We start from the raw sequence: 17335 nt of genomic DNA, 5'->3' as shown, positions 1-17335 counted from the left end.
ATGTTCGGATTTGGGGTAGTCCAACACATGTGCTAAAGGGAGATGCTGATAAGTTGGAATCTTATAAAGAAGTTCGCTTGTTTGTAGGTTATCCTAATGGAACGAAAGGTGGTTTGTTTTATAGTCCTAAACATTAGAAGGTCATTGTTAGCACTAATGTTCGATTTTTAGAAGAGGACTATGTAATGAACTACAAGCCCATGAGTGAAATTTTTCTAGAAGAAATGAAAGAGGACACACCCACTTTAGTACCAATAGTGCAAGATGAAATATCACAAGAAACTACAACACGTATCACAAATGATGTACAACTACAGACAGTGCCTCGTCGTAGTGGGAGGGTTGTTAGACAACCTGAAAGATTCATGTTTTTGGGAGAGTCTTCGGACTTGATCCCATGTAAACATGAACCTGATCCCAGAACATATGATGAAGCACTCCAAGATAAGGATGTAACATCTTGGCAAAGAGCAATAAATTCAAAAAGAGGGAGCTAGTAGAACCACCAAATAGTATAAAAGCTATTGGATGTAAATGAGTCTACAAAAGGAAAAGAGGGATAGACGGGAAGGTGGAAACCTTCAAATCAAGGCTTGTTCCGAAGGGGTATACTCAGAAAGAGGGAATCGATTATGAGGAAACCTTTTCACTAGTAGCTATGCTTAAGTCTATCTAGATACTTTTATCTATTGCTGCTTATATGGATTATAAGGTTTAGCAAATGGATGTCAAGACAGCTTTCCTTAATGGAAGTCTTGAAGAAAACATCCATATGAAGCAACCAGAGGGTTTATTGTGAAGGACAAAGAGCATCTTGTATGTAAGCTTAATCGGTCTATTTATGAACTGCAGCAAGCTTCAAGTGTTAGTTAGAGCCCTAGAGCCAATCATTTGATGATTGTTGTATGGACTCATTGTATCATATTCTTATATATAAAGGCATTTGGTTTTTTGCTTATTATGCTTACTTATATTGGTGCCAAATAAATTAAGTATAATAGCGTCCTTGAGTAGAGGGTTCTTACCTATATCAATCGGTTGGTTGAACCGATAGTGAGATGATATAGGGACACTACTCTTAATCATTCCTAGTCGAGTATTAACATTCAGGGACAATGTTAATGCGACGATACTAGCATGTAGGTCAACTCGATGACTTGATCTCACAAGTCATGGATATAGAGATATCAAGTTGACACATGGGTATGCATTGGAGAATGTATACTGAATGACTGGCTATGAGAAAGTATCATGGATCGTTATATGAGTGTCATATACTTTCTCATGTGGCTATTAGTATGACTACTAGTCCTTGGACCTGAAGTCACCATGGATCCCTACATAAGGAGTTACGTACTTTGGTTTCGTCAAACGTCACCCGTAGCTGGGTGGACTATAAAGGCGATTACTAGGTATGTAACAAATTATGCGGAGGGATGTGAGTGATGTAGATGGGATCTATCCCTCCTATATGACGGGAGCGACATCGATATTCTTGATAGAGTGAGACCACGAAGTGCATGACCATGCCCAAATGAGTCAATATGAGATATTGAGCTCATTTGATTGAGTGAGTCTACTTGGAGTTTAAGATTTAGATTGGTAAGAGGATGACATGGTTTATACCTCACATTGATCAATCTAGATGTCTAGGATAGAAGGACACTTGTCATATATTGTGAGGAGTCACAATTAGTAGCCACAAGGTGATGTTAGATCTCAACATTCTTGTAACTTGGGTAGTAATGATGTGTTGCTAGATACCGCTCATTACTTATGCTCCTAAATGAGTTTAGGGGCATTGCCAACGTTACAAGAACCTATAGGGTCACACACAAAGGACAATTAGATGGAGATTAGGTTCATATGATGAACCAAGAGGGTTAGATTCATGTAATGAATCAAATTGGATTAAGAGTAATCCTAATTGTACTAATTGAGTTGGACTCAAGTTGATTCATGTGTTCAATGAGTCTAATTTAGATTATGACTCATTGAATCAATTTAATTAAATGAATTAGATTCATTATATAAATTGGCTTGAATCAAATGGTTGGATTAGATCAACCATGGGAGTTATAATGTCAAGTTTGACTTGACTTGAGAGGAAGAGGAGAAGTCAAGTTTGACTTGACTTTGTGCCACATCATTTGTGAGTTGGCATTAAGTGGCCAATGATGATGTGCCACATCATCATGTTTAGCACATGTGTGTGCCACCTAATGGAGGTTACAAATCTCCTCTTTAATGGCCACATTAAATGGGAATGGAGGTTACAACTCCAAATGTGGCCGACCACTTTTGATTTGCAAGTGAATGCAAATTCATTCTCATTCATTCAAGCCAACTTCATCTTCTTTCTTGCTCTCCCTCTCCTCTTGCTGTGACTGATCAAGGGTGCTAGCACACCTTTGTTTAGTTTTTCTCCACCCATTTGTTCGTGTGGATACTTCTAGAGGATCGTACGCTTGACGATCTTGAGATCCGACACTTCCTTGGACGAGCGGGATTCGTAAAGGGCACGCATCAAGGGTAAAAGGTTTTCTCCTTGTAAATCTAGTTTAGAACTAAGTCTAAGAAACTTGTACTCATAAATTTTTGTTTTATTTTACTTCGCATGGACCGGTGGCTGGGGGTTTCGGGGTTTCCGCGACGTGAAAAAGCGATTTTCGCGGCCCGAAAGACCCAACAGTGGTATCAGAGCCACGTGTGAAGTCTTGTACGAGTTTAGTTTGCATTTTTATGAAAAGTGTAGGTTCTGTAATTTTCTATAAATTTAGTTTTTTTATGGTTTTTGTGGGTATTTTTCTCGTAGAAGCGAAGCACAAGTGTTTAGACACTTGTAGGCTTCGGCTACCGAGAAGATTTTTCTGAAACGACAAGGTTTCGCCCCAAATCTTTTTGGGACAGCGGACTAAGGCGCTGTAGGATCGCTTAGGAACACTCGCGATGGTTAGATCGTGGGTAGGGGCACTGCCCCTGGCCCCGCAAGGGGATTCATTCCGTGATTGCGCCCGAAAACCGCTAAACGGGACCGCCAGGAATTTTTACTCATAAAAATTGTAAAAAATAGTATTAAAATTACAGAAAAATTATGGAAATTATATAATTTAGAATTATGTATAATCAGTGATAGTCATGGCCCAAAAAGACCCAATTTGATTGGTATATTTGTATTGTAATTCATATTACGGCCTGTGCGCCGTCATTTGTGTTGTGTGTGCTATATATTTGATACGCGACCTGCGCGTCGTGCCTTTCTCCATTTATTCTTGTTGTAAATTAGTTTAGACTCGAATGTAACTCGAGTTTCAAAATTGTAATGTACAAAATTGGAGAGGTGGAAGGTCCACTCGAGACGGAGTTACGAGGAGGGCGCGAGCAACACAAGGTGGTCAAAGGGAGGAGCTTGAGAAGCTGTTGACCCCTAGGTTGATCATCCAATCTTCTCATTGACTTGAGAAGATCGTAGTAGGGCCATGACTAATCACAAATAGTATAATTAATTGCTTGTGTGTGTGTATTTGATGCATGTTAGTAAAGTAGTTAATTAGCGCCTTAACGATTAGATTAGATCTAAATCGTGTACAAGATGCCACTACAACAAAATCCTCATTCAACAACACTGAAACGACAACGGTTTTATGCCAAATTGTTGTTGTTTTGACTTTTAACAACGGTTTTAACAAAAATCGTTGTCTTTTAGCAGTTTTTTTGCCTACGACAACGGTTTTTAAAAACCGTTGTCTATTTATGTTTTTTTTGGGCTACGACAACGGTTTTTAAAGGCTACGACAACAGTTTTTGAAAACTGTTGTCTATGTGCGCTTTCTTGGAGTTACGACAACGGTTTTTGAAAACCGTTGTCTATTAAGTGATGTTGAAAACCGGTGTTTTTTCCCCTTCGCCATTTTTTACCGCCGCTTTTTTTCTTTCTCTCTCACCGAAAATTTTTTGCCGCCGCATTCCCCCCTTACCTTCTCTATCCTAAGCATTTTCGTCCCTCTTTTCTCTTTCCAGTTGCCAAATCTAACTCCCAACTTTGAACTGCCATCGACCCCGTTGCCCTTCGTCATCGTGATTGGCCCACACCCATCGATCGCCGAGGGATCCTCCGACTTCGGGCCATCTCAGGCCATTTGAACTCGAAAGCCATGGATTTCAACTAGATTTTGTTTATGGATCCGCCGGAACCCTCTGGCGGCGGCGGAAGCGGCAAAGAAACGAGTGGAGGTGTGGGAGGAAGAGTACCTCGCTTAGTTTTACTTCGGAACCTCATTCTCCACCTCGCCACCCCTTTCTGTTCTCCTTCCTGGCGGGACTTGTCGGTTTGGCCATTGAGCAACTCTTGGTCTCTTCCCTAGTCTCGCTACCATCGTCTTGTAGAATTGTTTCTAGTGGTTAGCTTCTTTATGCTTGTTCACAATGTTCTTCACTATCAGGCATAATTTCTTTCATGTAGAGTTTCCCTAACCAAAATGGTGACCAAGTTGACCTAGCGTAGTTTGCAAATTTCACATTTAATTAATCTGTTCTTTTATACCCGCTGATTCAATCTTATGACTTTGAGTTCATGTCCATTATTGATTACTTCATGTGTTGAATAATGGTTTTTTTTCTCTATTATACATGGTAATTACTTTATTTGTTAACAATATATACTTATCATGTTGTTTCCTTTGTCCCTTTACATTCCATCTATAATATGTATTTGGTATGTTTTCAAGCTGGTGAACTATTTTTTATTGTTGTGGCACCTTTACCTTAGAAGTGCTAACAAGCTCAATGCACATGATGAATCTCTTTGCTATCCTTTCAAACTGCTAATTTCTAGCTTCAATATGCATTGACATTGACCTGTTATGCTTGGATATCTTCTAGGTGTAGATGTTAGAACATCCAAGATATGCGAACTTGGAATATTGAATTATAGAGCTAAGCGAGTGCTTTGGATTGCCCTCCGCCAGCTTGAAGTAATTGAGACCCACAGCGGGTATGGTTCTCATCACACATCTTTCCTGTAATGAATTAAGATTGTCTACTACATTTTTGACCTAGCTCTGATCCATTGGATCTGTGTAACTATGCTGTAAGATTTCACAGTAGAACGAGAGACATGTGAGAAGGTGATTTCTTTGACTCATTTAATTAGATCTAGTCCTTTATTTGCTAATACTTCCCCATACTGATTTTTTTTTAAGCATGTTAGAATTGTGAAGAATTTCTAATTATATCTGTGTGCTACCTTTCTCATAGTTTATTGCAATGTGTGATAACTATTAGATGTTGCTATTCTTTCTCTCCATTATGTAGTCCTTTGATTAATATTTGCCAATTTTCCATAGTTTTTCGCTTTTAGATCTTTCAAGCATCTAGTGACAAGTGCAAATTGGTTAGCATCTAGTGACATCCTTGTGTTGACTTTAGAGATTAAAAATTGATGTAATTAGCATGTTTTTCTGGTGCTATAATCCAATGATATAATTTATTCTTCCAATGCGAGTAAACATTGTCAGATTCCTTTATACTCCTTTATGTATTAGATTTCTTATGATTATTTCTGATTGCCTTTTCATTTTTCTAATCGTAGAGATCGAGCGGATCAAAGAAATACTTGCAATGCCGAATGGAAAGGTTAGTTTGCATCTAGTTTAGCTTTTCCCCTCTTAATGGAACATTCTTGAGATAGAAATGAGTGCAAAATAAGTCTTTTAATATCTTAGTTGTCTCGGAAGAAGTCTATTGTGTCACTTGTGCTGGGCTACTGTATAATTTGAATACTTAATTCTATATTTTTCCTTATTCTTGACGTTATAATTGTTCCTCTTTGAAAGTCCCCTTAATCTTAGTCCTTCATCTCCTATTGACTTTATTCACAGATTATTAGTCTTGATGAAACGCATACCTCTTGGGCGCTTGACAGATAAGTAGATTAGAAGTCTTTGTTTTCTTAAACACACTAATGGTTTTATTTTGTTTCTAGAAACTTGATGGCGAAACAAGACCTGTCAGAGCTTAGTTAGCTTAGTTTATGCAATGCTACAATAGATTTATTCGAGAATCCCTTGATCTCTCCTTTAAGATATAATTGTTGATTAAGAATCACCCACTAGTGGGAATTACATGAAGCCCTTGATCAAGTTGTATTCGCTATTGCTTGAATAAGTTGATTAAAGTTGCAAGTTGAGCCTGCACTTTCACTAAGACTAGAAATTTTATCCTTTAATCAAGTAGTAGCTTCTTGATGGAGTTTATTTAGCATATGAAACTCATTTAAGATTTATGTTTGTTGTTCAATACTTTTTTGACCTCATACTTGTTATAATTTTTGGTTTATAATGCATTGGACCTTAATGTAAAAAAGGCAGATTGTCTACCTTATGGCTCCATTTGTGATAGACGAAACTTTACAAACACCAGCAGATGTTGTGAAAGGCACATCCTTATAACAGGCAACCAGCTCTTTATTAGACTGCAGATCAGCCTGCAGCTTCTCCCAAACTTTGCTCTTGGCGTTTAAGATGCTGTCTGGTTCGCCTGAGTATCCCAGAAAGGTCACTCGTTCACCAACCTTGGCTGATGATGGTGGATCAACTAACTCAACCTGGAAACAAAATGAATTCATTAGTCGTTCTTGATGAATGATCACATGTAAAGCTGATAATTTCCCAGGTAAACCAACCAATATTATAATACTAAAAAACTAACAGGTTAGTAAAAGCAAAGACTTGTAAGAATGGAGGCAGAGTTAACGACTTACCTTTGTGTGGTCATCGTTTGATGCATCCAAGACCATTGCTTGTGACTTAATGCCCCTCATGGTTGCAGGCTTCAAGTTACAGAGGACACAAACCTTCCGATTCTGCACCAGTGATTTAGAGAACATAGGAAATTCACATCCAAATGGAAGAAAAATTGAAAAGGGAAGCAAAATAAACCTGCATTTCCTCAAGAGGAATATATTTCACGAGGCCACTAACAACTGTTCGAGGGGATTCTTCACCGACATCAATTTCTTCAACATAGAGTGAATCTGCATCTGGGTGCTTCTGAACTTTTTTGATGAGGCCAACACGTATGTCAAGTCTTGAGACAGGAATTTCTGTTTCAGCAGACTTCGTTTTTGTACTGCCAGAAGGCTTGTTATGTTGTTTCTTAGAATTTCCTACAGCAGGTCACATGAGAAACTTATTGAGCTCTAGGATAAGCTTTAACTTCATTAAGCCGAGTTTTATTAATACTTCAAAACTTGGAAAACCATTTACATTAATACAACACTAAAAAGTAGCTTCATTTGCAGGTCTAGGATAAACCTTCCTGAAACTTTCTCCTTATATCAAAAATTGTATATGGTCAAGAGTTACTAGTGATTCAGATAAAGATGAACTCTTCTAATATATGTTTATATTTTGCAGGTTCTATTGACAAAGTTTTATGTTGTGGTTTTATTTTCCGATATGAATGGGGTACTTGAAGAGTATATGATTTATCAAATCTGTTATTGTGGTTGTAGCAACTACATTTCTCCAAATTTCAGCTATCAACCCTATTTTACGTCTACAGGTATTATATTCTTCCCTTTTATTTTTGGTGCTTTGCTCACATACTTTGATTCACAAAAATCCGGAATGTTGGAAAAGATTGACATGGAAGAATCAGCAAGTGAGAAAGAGGAGTCCAATGAAATTCTACAAGTTGAAGATTTTGATGGGGCTTGAGTTGACAATAATTACTTGCAATCCTACATGGCATGAACCACCATCACAAGTTTCTAGTCTTTTGACAATTGTTCATTAGTTGTAAATGAAGTTTATTTGTTTATTTGTATTGGGATAAATTTTATTTGAATATTAGACATGTTTTTTCTTTTGTGATTGTAATATAATTCTTGTATAAGTAACATTTTGAATGACATTGATATGGAAAATATTCTTTCTTTTGTGATTATGATTCTTTATTATATATTCATATTGAAATATGATATATTAGTATTAAAAGATAATAATTTAAAAGACAATGATCTAAAACCATTGTTGTTGTCTATCAGCCTCAAAGACAATGGTTAAAAACCGTTGTCAAAGCCCCAAAAACGGTTGTAAACTAGCAGTGTTAATAAAAAAATGCTCTAAACAACAACGGTTTTAAACCGTTGTCTTTTCATTCAAAGACAACGGTTTAAAACCGTTGCAAAACTGTTGTCTTTTCATTCAAAAGACAACGGTTTAAAACCGTTGTCGTAGCCCCCACTTTTAATAACACTGCCAATTACAACGGTTTTAAATGTCCTACGACAATGATTTTTAACCGTTGTCTTTTAATATTTTTGTTGTAGTGTGCACCCTACGATTAGATTAGATCTCAATCGCTTCAACTCTAAAATGCCTACCATGCCGTGATACCTATCACTACCTCGATCACATGTGTTGTTGAATCTGCCAAAGCAGAGCAACACATATATCTTGGTAGGGTACGGAGGGACAATCTTGGTCCCGCCTATCAACGCATGGGTGAGTAGAGACTCAATTTGATTTAGTACAACTAGTTAAATCGAGTTTAACTGTAGGCATTCTTCCAACGGTTGGAAAGATAGGACATAAATCACATTTATATTAATTCTTGGGCTTATTAGCCAAAGCTAACTCAAGTTTTAATTTAACTGCGGATAATGATCCTATAAACTAGAGTTGTATAGAGATGTAATTGGTAAATCGTTACCTACCGATCATACTAAATCTTGGGCGTATTAGCCAAAGCTAACTCAAGGGTTAGTATGATGTGGATCTTGTTCCACATGAATTATAGAATTCAGTGGGAGCATCATTTAATTAAAGGCCTAATTAAATGATTACTAGAATATGATGTTTATTTATTTTCTACATTTTTCTGTTGTAGATAACCATGACATCAAACATGAACACCTTCTCTCTGCATTCTGTCCTTGACAAGGACAAGCTCAACGAAGCAAATTTCCTGGACTGGTACAGGAATGTGAGAATAGTTCTCACCCAAGAACGTAAACTGTACGTTCTGGAGCAGCCCATTTCGGAGGCTCCTCCTGCCAATGCCACGCGAGCAGACAAAGATGCTTACAAGAAGCATCAAGATGACGCATTAGATGTGTCCTGTCTAATGCTTACGACCATGAACTGTGAGCTTCAGAAGCAACACGAGTTGATGGGTGCTTACGATATGGTTGAACATCTTCGTCAACTGTATCAAGGACAAGTGAGGCACGAGAGATTTGAGATCTCAAGGGCACTATTTCAGTGCAAGATGTCAGATGAGGCTCCCGTAGACCCATATGTACTCAAAATAATTGGGTACATAGAAAATCTACAGAGGTTGAGATTCCCGCTTGGCCAAGAGCTGACCACTGACCTGATCTTGCAATCCTTGCCGGATAGCTATAGTCAATTCGTTCTAAACTACAACATGAACGAAATTGACAAGCCACTGCCCGAGCTGCTTAGCATGTTAAGAACTACTGAGCTGAACCTTAAGAAGGTTAAGCCCAACTCTGTTCTGATGGTTCAGAAACATAAGGGCAAGGGCAAGCCTAAAGGCAAGGGAAAGTCCCAAGCCAAGGGCAAAGGCAAGGCACTGAAGCCTAAAGGAGGGGTCACCAAGGATGCTACCTGCTTCCACTGCGGTCAGACTGGGCATTGGAAGAGGAATTGCAATGTGTACCTGGAAGATCTTACGAAGAAGCGAAGTGAGGCTTCTACTTCAGGTATATATGTTATAGAAGTCAATCTATCTATTTCTTCATCATGGGTATTAGATACCGGATGTGCTTCTCACATTTGTACTAATGTGTAGGCGCTGAGAAATAGCAAGACATTGGCGAAGGGCGAGGTGGACCTACGAGTAGGCAATGGAGCACGGGTTACTGCTGTTGCTGTAGGAACTTATCATCTATCTCTGCCCTCTGGGCTTGTATTAGAATTAGATGAATGTTGTTATGTGCCTGCTTTAACTAAGAACATAATTTCAGTTTCTTGTTTGGACAAGAAAGGTTTCTCTTTTATAATAAAGGATAATTGTTGTTCTGTTTATTTAAAAGATATGTTCTATTGTAGTGCACCTCTGATGAACGGACTCTACATTCTAGACCTTGAAAGCCCTATCTATAACATAAATACCAAGAGGTTAAAGTCAAATGACATGAACCAAACCTATCTCTGGCACTGTCGCTTAGGTCATATAAATGACAAGCGCTTATCCCAGCTCCATAAGGATGGTTTGCTGGACTCATTTGATTTTGAATCTTATGAGACGTGCGAGTCATGCCTACTAGGCAAGATGACCAAGACTCCCTTTAGTTGGCACGGCGAAAGAGCGACTGATTTGTTAGGACTTATACATAGTGATGTATGTGGCCCTTTCAATATCGCTGCTAGAGGCGGTTATAGGTACTTCATCACATTTATTGATGACTTCAGTAGATATGGTTATGTGTACTTGATGACACATAAGTCTGAATCCTTTGAAAAGTTCAAAGAATTCAAGAATGAAGTACAAAACCAGCTTGGCAAGAGTATTAAGATACTTCAATCAGATCGAGGTGGAGAATACCTTAGCCATGAGTTTCGTGACTATCTAGCTGAGTGTGTGATTCTATCCCAACTCACTCCTCCTGGAACACCACAGTGGAATGGTGTATCCGAAAGGAGGAATCGTACCCTATTAGATATTGTACGGTCTATGATGAGTCACACAGATCTTCCTACATTTCTTTGGGGCTATACTCTAGACATGACAGCTTTCATACTCAACCGAGTTCCATCCAAGGCCGTGATAAAGACACCATATAAGATATGGATTGAGAGAGATGCCCAGGTGTCTTTTATGAGGATATGGGGTTGTGAGGCTTACGTTCAACATCAAGTCTCAGACAAATTAGGACCCAAATCTGACAAGTGCTACTTTATTGGATATTCTAAGGAAACTAAGGGATATTACTTCTACATACCCAGTCAGCACAAGGTAGTTGTGGCAAAGACTGGAGTCTTTCTAGAAAGGGATTTTGTTTCTAGAAAGACTAGTGGGAGTATGTTCGATCTTGAAGAAGTTTAAGATGAGGACCATAGCACTGAATCCTCGATGGAAGTTGAACTAGAACCACAAAGTGTTGTGGATGATGTTGTTCCACAAAGAGTTGAGGAACAACAACCAGTTCAAGTAGACATACCTCTTCGCAGGTCTAATAGGGTATGTCGTCAGCCTGAGAGATACTCATTTCTCTTGTCTGACCATGATGACGTTGTGCTCATAGAGTATGAGCCTACCTCTTATCAGGAAGCTGTGATGAGACCAGATTCTGAGAAATGGCTAAAAGACATGAGATCCGAGATGGAATCCATGTACACTAACCAAGTATGGATTTTGGTTGATCCACCTGAAGGGGTAAAACCCATAGGGTGTAAGTGGGTCTTTAAGAGAAAGACTGACATGGATGGACTTATCAATAAGGGTCACTTGGTAGCTAAAGGTTTCAAGCAGATTCATGGTATTGACTATGATGAAACTTTTTCTCCAGTAGCGATGTTTAAGTCCATTCGGATCCTGCTTGCTATTGCAGCATACCATGACTATGAGATATGGCAGATGGATGTCAAAACCGCGTTTCTGAATGGAAACCTACTCGAGGATGTGTACATGACACAACCTGAGGGTTTTGTAGATCCACAGCATACTAGCAGAGTATGCAAGCTGCATAGGTCCATTTATGGACTAAAGCAAGCTTCTCGGAGCTGGAATCTTCGATTCAATGATACAATCAAACAATTTGGTTTCATCAAGAATGAAGATGAACCTTATGTCTACAAGAAGGTTGTAGGGGATATAGTTGTCTAACTCATATTGTATGTGGATGACATACTACTCATTGGGAAAGACATCCCTTTACTACAGTCTGTCAAGACTTGGCTAGGGACATGTTTCTTAATGAAGGACTTAGGTGAAGCATCCCGCATTCTAGGGATACAGATCTATAGAGATAGATCTAAGAGATTGCTTGGCCTAAGTCAGAGTACATATATTGACAAGGTACTCCTTTGGTTTGCCATGCAGAACTCCAAGAAGGGATTTCTGCCGATGTCACATGGTGTGAGTCTTTCGAAGACTCAAGGTCCTACTTCTAGAGAGGAGAGAGACCGCATGGATAAGATCTCTTATGCCTCAGCCATAAGATCTGTCATGTACACCATGCTATGTACTCGACCTGATGTCTCGTATGCTTTGAGCATGACGAGCAGATACCAGTCAGATCCATGTGAAAGTCACTGGATAGCGGTCAAGAATATTCTTAAGTACTTAAGAAGGACTAAAGAATATTTCTTGATATATGGAGGCGATGACGAGCTAGCTGTAAAGGGTTACAGTGATGCAAGCTTCCAGACTGACCAGAATGATTATCGATCGAAGTCAGGGTTTGTGTTTTTCATAAATGGTGGTGCTGTGAGCTGGAAGAGTTCAAAGAATGACACAGTAGCTGATTCTACGACAGAGGCCAAGTACATTGCTGCATCAGAGACACCAAAGGAGGCAGTTTGGATCCGCAAGTTCATCACTAAACTTGGGGTGGTTCCTAGTATAGCTGACCCTATTGAGCTCTATTGTGACAACAATGGAGCTATAACACAGGCTAAGGAACCTTGCTCACACCAGCGGACCAAACACATACTACGACGCTTCCATCTTATTCGAGAGATTATCGAGAGAGGAGAAGTGAAGATTTGCAGAGTACCTACAAAGGCTAACATCGTAGATCCCTTGACCAAGGCTTTGGCACAGAGGAAGCATGATGGTCACACTAGGTCATTGGGGCTTAGAGTCTACACTGAATGACACTAGTGCCAGTGGGAGATTGTTAGTTAGAGCCTTAGAGCCAATCATTTGATGATTGTTGTATGGACTTATTGTATTATATTCTTATATATAAATGCATTTGGTTTTTTGGTTATTATGCTTACTTGTATTGGTGCCAAATAAACTAAGTATAATAGCGTCCTTGAGTAGAGGGTTCTTACCTATATCAATCGGTTAGTTGAACCGATAGTGAGATGATATAGGGAACATTACTCTTAATCATTCCTAGTCGAGTATTAACATTCAGGGACAATGTTAATGCGACGAGACTAGCATGTAGGTCAACTCGATGACTTGATCTCACAAGTCATGGATATAGAGATATCAAGTTGACACATGGGTATGCATTGGAGAATGTATACTGAATGACCCGCCATGAGAAAGTATCATCGATCGTTATATGAGTGTCATATACTTTCTCATGTGGCTATTAGTATGACTACTAGTCCTTGGACCTGAAGTCACCATGGATCCCTACATAAGGAGTTACGTACTTTGGTTTCGTCAAACGTCACCCGTAACTGGGTGGACTATAAAGGCGATTACTAGGTATGTAACAAATTATGCGGAGGGATGTGAGTGATGTAGATGGGATCTATCCCTCCTATATGACGGGAGCGACATCGATATTCTTGATAGAGTGAGACCACGAAGTGCATGGCCATGCCCAAATGAGTCAATATGAGATATTGAGTTCATTTGATTGAGTGAGTCTACTTGGAGTTCAAGATTTAGATTGGTCAGAGGATGACATGGTCTATGCCTCACATTGATCAATCTAGATGTCTAGGATAGAATGACACTTGTCATATATTGTGAGGAGTCACAATTAGTAGTCACAAGGTGATGTTGGATCTCAACATTCTTGTAACTTGGGTAGTAATGATGTGTTGCTAGATACCGCTCATTACTTATGCTCCTAAATGGGTTTAAGGGCATTGCCAACGTTACAAGAACCTATAGGGTCACACACAAAGGACAATTAGATGGAGATTAGGTTCATATGATGAACCAAGAGGGTTAGATTCATGTAATGAATCAAATTGGATTAAGAGTAATCCTAATTGTATTAATTGAGTTGGACTCAAGTTGATTCATGTGTTCAATGAGTCTAATTTAGATTATGACTCATTGAATTAATTTAATTAAATGAATTAGATTCATTATATTAAATTGGCTTGAATCAAATGGTTGGATTAGATCAACCATGGGAGTTATAATGTCAAGTTTGGCTTGACATGAGAGGAAGAGGAAAAGTCAAGTTTGACTTTACTTTATGCCACATCATTTGTGAGTTGGCATTAAGTGGCCAATGATGATGTGCCACATCATCATGTTTAGCACATGTGTGTGCCACCTAATGGAGGTTACAAATCTCCTCTTTAATGACCATATTAAATGGGAATTGAGGTTACAACTCCAAATGTGGCCGACCACTTTTGATTTGCAAGTGAATGCAATTCATTCTCATTCATTCAAGCCAACTTCATCTTCTTTCTTGCTCTCCCTCTCCTCTTGTCGTGACTGATCAAGGGTGCTAGCACACCTTTGTTTAGTTTTTCTCCACCCATTTGTTCTTGTGGATACTTCTAGAGGATCGTACGCTTGACGACCTCGAGATCCGGCACTTCCTTGGACGAGCGGGATTCGTAAAGGGCACGCATCAAGGGTAAAAGGTTTTCTCCTTGTAAATCTAGATTAGAACTAAGTCTAAGAAACTCGTACTCGTAAATTTTTGTTTTATTTTACTTCGCACGGATCCGGTGGCTGGGGCTTTCGGGGTTTCCGCGACGCGAAAAAGCGGTCACTACAAGAAAAAAGCCTAACAACAACGGTTTTTCATCGTTGTCATAGCCCATTTTGAACTGTTGTTAAAGGCCGTGTTGTTAAAAGGGGTGCCCAAAGACAACAGTTTTTAATCGTTGTCTTTGAAGGCAAAGACAACATTTTTACAACAGTGAAAAACTGTTGTCTTTTCCTTTAAAGACAACAGTTTTTCACCGTTGTCTTTGAGCGTCTACCTTTAATAACAGGGTCTTCAACAACAGTTTTAAACTATCTACGATAACGGTGAAAAACCGTTGTCTTTTTTTGAAAAAAAATAAAAAAAATAATACATAATTTTCCAATATTATAAATCATTCAAAATACTAAATTTCAAAATAAAATTTAATATACAATTTTCTAACATTCAAAAATAATATCTATAACATTCTGAAGAAATTTCATAAGCAACCAACAAAATTTCATAAGCAACCAATAAAATTTCATAAGCAATCAACAAAATGATAACACTATTAAAACAAAGGTAGAACAATATAACCCAAGATTTTCTACTTAGATGTCAGTGAAGAGGAGGGATTGCAGCTCCTAGTGCTTCTTAATTTGTTAAAGTCTCTTCATTTTTTTAGCTTGTCGGCATTTTTCCCAATACTCTTGAGGACACCTATTCGAATAAAGATATATATTATAAATTAGCAACTAAACTATACATGTGATTCTAATTGCACTGCATAAATGTTACATAACCATAAAAACCATTTGATATAGTCATCTAATAGAAGTGCAAAAAGCGTTATCTACGTAACATAAATGGTAACCTCTTGAAACAATATGGTGGCTCTTAAATTTATTATTAAGCAGAATTTTCATTCTATGTCACTGCATACAAAGCTTCTATTATAAATCATGCAAACATTATTTTTCCCAGTGATCAAGCAGCATTAATTCTAAAAGGTACAATCTAATGCAAACGTTCCCACACAAGTCCAAGAATGTGACACGGAGCAGGGAACAAAATAACTCAGAATGTGACACAAGTCCAAGAGTTTACATGCTCAAACCAAAAGGGCAAAATAATATTTTTTTTGCATATTATTCAGAATTAATCCAAAAAAAAATCCAATATCATTGAATATTAATTATGAGTACCTGACAGAAAAAGTAATAACTTAGTAAACACACAATGAGATGGAAGAGGAAGAACTGTAACTCCTTTTTATCTAGATTTTGATTAGCTACTAATTTATAACTATTTCAACACAATAGGAATAGCTCTTGCCTTATCAATCAACAACCAATTCATCTCTATACATGAATTACATGTCTAGTTGCAATCAATACAGGAGCATAATGAGAGGTAGAATTAACTCCAAAATTCAAACACAAATAGATGAGCTGAGAAGAACTTTGCTAAAAAGATTTTGCGATCACTGTTACATCTTACAAGTAAATCCTACACAAAAATAAACCTGAGTAACTTGGGTAAAGTACCTAGCCTAAGGATGAAAAGAATACACTCCGCCACTTTCTTTAAGGTGAAAGCATAAACGGAAAATGTGCAAGTGAACATACAAGATCAAAATGATTACCAAGAGACGTTGTCTTTCCCCCTACATTAACACCAACAATCATAATCACTGCAGGTTTTCTGGTTGCACATGGAAATCAAAGGCTTTGCAATTGAGTCCAGCTTGGACGAAAGACCAATTGGATAAAAATACATGAAGAATAATTCAAAGTCTAGAACCTAAATCCCAGCTGAAGCTCTGTCTTACTGCCCTTGCTTGTCAACAACTGGAGCACGCTCATCTTCAAAGCCTCCTAGATATTTGTAAATGAGCATTAACTTAGGCAGTTACTGAAGGGGAAAAACCTACAAGGAAGATGCTGAAGAAAGAAAAAGTTCACCTTTATCTCACTTCCAGACTTCAGCTTCCCCGCTAGTATATCTTCCCGAAGGCTGTCCATGATCTTGAACGAAATTTTCGGGCCGAAATCAGACACACTAAAAGTGCCTACAAGAAAAATTCGAATGAAAATCAAAGTCAACTCTTCCCACTGCATGATCATCCTTTTTTTTAGCCACCTCTTCGAGCTCATCCAGAACTCGGTCGGTGTCGGCGAGGTTCCAGTAGAGGAGGAGCTCATCCACAACGGAGAGACTCTCATGCGTCTTGGAGAATCCGGAGAAGAGCTTATCAACATCGCTCTTGGCCTTCTCCTTGATGAGGCGACCCAGCCGGGTGAAGAACCCGGTTTGCCCGGCGGTGCACCGAAACCGAGCTGACGAAGAGACTCCCCTGGAAACGAAGACAGAAAAGGACACCGCTGAAGCAGGAGAAGAGACTCCCCTGGTAATCATTCTTGGACAATTTATAACATTCCGAGTTATAAATTTTCATTCTATTTGTACAATCTAAAAGGTATAAATAGGGGACTGAAATGGGGTGGCCAATGTTCCATGCTCCGTGATATCGATCTGGGACTCCTGTCCCCAACTTATAACCCGCGTAAACGTGATTGCCTGCTGATCAATACCCAATTCTTGTAGTTTCCCTTGAGATAGATGAAGAAGACATCTACCAAGAACAGCTCTCGATCCCTTTGCATGGCCATGGCCTGCAAAGCATCATGGCACAGCTTCTATGCTCTACTTCTGCCGCTACTCTTCCTCCTCCTGTCC

The 17335-nt window shown here is 38.7% G+C and overlaps 1 long non-coding RNA gene across 1 annotated transcript; it reads right to left on the bottom strand.

The window, feature by feature from the left end:
* Nucleotides 1–16250: 16250 nt before the first annotated feature.
* LOC121973132 lies at nt 16251–16664 on the bottom strand. The gene is made up of 3 exons (XR_006109393.1): nt 16561–16664; nt 16400–16473; nt 16251–16300 (listed from the first exon to the last, which is right to left on the bottom strand). It is a non-coding gene; the product is annotated as an uncharacterized LOC121973132 (long non-coding RNA).
* Nucleotides 16665–17335: the final 671 nt, after the last annotated feature.

This window comes from Zingiber officinale, chromosome 4A, assembly GCF_018446385.1.
Source record: "Zingiber officinale cultivar Zhangliang chromosome 4A, Zo_v1.1, whole genome shotgun sequence".
NCBI lineage: Eukaryota > Viridiplantae > Streptophyta > Magnoliopsida > Zingiberales > Zingiberaceae > Zingiber > Zingiber officinale.
The sequence above is the reverse complement of the archived record's forward strand: the minus strand, read 5'-3'. Positions and strand labels throughout refer to the sequence as shown.